The sequence below is a fragment of the Pavona decussata genome, unplaced genomic scaffold (genome assembly GCF_977016875.1).
Source record: "Pavona decussata unplaced genomic scaffold, jaPavDecu1.1 SCAFFOLD_1662, whole genome shotgun sequence".
Taxonomy (NCBI): domain Eukaryota; kingdom Metazoa; phylum Cnidaria; class Anthozoa; order Scleractinia; family Agariciidae; genus Pavona; species Pavona decussata.
Genome location: NW_028146086.1, coordinates 1 through 2,500, shown reverse-complemented (window position 1 = coordinate 2,500; position 2,500 = coordinate 1). Strand labels below are relative to the sequence as shown.

The 2,500-nt window shown below is 45.6% G+C and overlaps 1 pseudogene; it reads left to right on the top strand.

Moving 5' to 3' along the window:
- Window positions 1-1,027: 1,027 nt before the first annotated feature.
- LOC146447831 (small subunit ribosomal RNA) lies at window positions 1,028-2,500 on the top strand (annotated as a pseudogene; the record flags this gene model as incomplete).

Below are 2,500 nucleotides of genomic sequence, written 5' to 3'. Positions count from 1 at the left end.
GATTTAGGTGACTCCTCCTCACACCACCATTTTTCTTAGTCGAAAGACCTCTTCACAGCACGACTTTCCTGATGGATTTCTATGTAACTGCTCGTGCTGAGAGGTGTGTCGAAAGTTGATCATGTTCCCGTAAAATCTGAGGTCTCCACTGTCTAGCGAGGTACTTACAGTGAATATAGTGAATTTTTCAAAAATTGGAGAATTCTGACTTTTGCGATGAATTTTAATGTAATTGGTCGTGCTGAGAGGCGTGTTAAAATTTGAACATGTTCCCGTAAAATCTGAGGTGAGAATTAGTGAGGTACTTACAGTGCGTATAGTGACAAATCTTTAAAAGCGTGAAATTATGGGATGTTGTGGCTTCAATGGGTTTTTAAGATGTCACCAGTCATTTGGCATGACTTACAAACGATTTGGCTGGTTGTGGGTTCGATTTTCAAAATTTCATTTTTTTCGCGTTTTTATTTTCTGTCTACCATATCATGCAGTCTCCTTATTAGCGTTTGGGGGTTATAGTGTGGGCAGGTTGGTCGCAAAGGTTCCGAGAGGAGCTGGCTAGTAAACCCTGTCCCTTATGTTCCACGGCGGCAAGGCGGAGAAATAGAGGGCAGAATTGACTAACGGGCAAGGAAAGTTGGGCTTGTAGCTTTCCTTTCGAAGGAGGGAAAAGATGATGCCCGAAAGCATTGTCACTGTAGTGGCAGGCAGAGTGTAGATGGAAGTTGTGTACGCTAGCCTTTGGCTAATGATAGAGACAAAAGAGCAGGAGGATATTTTCCTTCGCAGAAGCACTTTTCTTGCCTTCCTTCAGCTCGCTTGGCGAGTCTGACAGGTATGCCTGAACTGTGCACGGGTCCAGTTGTGAGAAAGACGTGGCAAACAAGACGGGGTTTCCCTTGACCGAGGGACCGTGTGGTCCGTTTGGCTCATGGGTTCCCCCCGTGGAGGCAAAATCTAAGAAAGCTTGCTCTCCCTCTGCGGAGGGGGGCCGCTTAGCAAGGAACTTCTGTTCCCTGCGGTGGATAGTTACCTGGTTGATCCTGCCAGTAGTCATATGCTTGTCTCAAAGATTAAGCCATGCATGTCTAAGTATAAGCACTTGTACTGTGAAACTGCGAATGGCTCATTAAATCAGTTATCGTTTATTTGATTGTACCATTACTACTTGGATAACCGTAGTAATTCTAGAGCTAATACATGCGAAAAGTCCCGACTTCTGGAAGGGATGTATTTATTAGATTAAAAACCAATGCGGGTTCTGCCCGGTCATTTGGTGATTCATAGTAACTGATCGAATCGCACGGCCTTGCGCTGGCGATGTTTCATTCAAATTTCTGCCCTATCAACTGTCGATGGTAAGGTAGTGGCTTACCATGGTTGCAACGGGTGACGGAGAATTAGGGTTCGATTCCGGAGAGGGAGCCTGAGAAACGGCTACCACATCCAAGGAAGGCAGCAGGCGCGCAAATTACCCAATCCTGACTCAGGGAGGTAGTGACAAGAAATAACAATACAGGGCTTTTACAAGTCTTGTAATTGGAATGAGTACAACTTAAATCCTTTAACGAGGATCCATTGGAGGACAAGTCTGGTGCCAGCACCCGCGGTAATTCCAGCTCCAATAGCGTATATTAAAGTTGTTGCAGTTAAAAAGCTCGTAGTTGGATTTCGGGATGGCTCGGCCGGTCTGCCGCAAGGTATGTTACTGGCCGGGCTGTTCTTCCTCGCAAAGACTGGGTGTGCTCTTAACTGAGTGTGCTCAGGATCTGCGACGTTTACTTTGAAAAAATTAGAGTGTTCAAAGCAAGCCAGCGCTTGAATACGTAAGCATGGAATAATGGAATAGGACTTTGGTTCTATTTTGTTGGTTTCTGGAACCGAAGTAATGATTAAGAGAGACAATTGGGGGCATTCGTATTTCGTTGTCAGAGGTGAAATTCTTGGATTTACGAAAGACGAACTACTGCGAAAGCATTTGCCAAGAGTGTTTTCATTAATCAAGAACGAAAGTTAGAGGATCGAAGACGATCAGATACCGTCCTAGTTCTAACCATAAACGATGCCAACTAGGGATCAGAGGGTGTTATTGGATGACCCCTTTGGCACCTTATGGGAAACCAAAGTTTTTGGGTTCCGGGGGAAGTATGGTTGCAAAGCTGAAACTTAAAGGAATTGACGGAAGGGCACCACCAGGAGTGGAGCCTGCGGCTTAATTTGACTCAACACGGGGAAACTCACCAGGTCCAGACATAGTGAGGATTGACAGATTGAGAGCTCTTTCTTGATTCTATGGGTGGTGGTGCATGGCCGTTCTTAGTTGGTGGAGTGATTTGTCTGGTTAATTCCGTTAACGAACGAGACCTTAACCTGCTAAATAGTTACGCGAATCCCGATTCGCGGTTAACTTCTTAGAGGGACTGTTGGTATGCAACCAAAGTCAGGAAGGCAATAACAGGTCTGTGATGCCCTTAGATGTTCTGGGCCGCACGCGCGCTACACT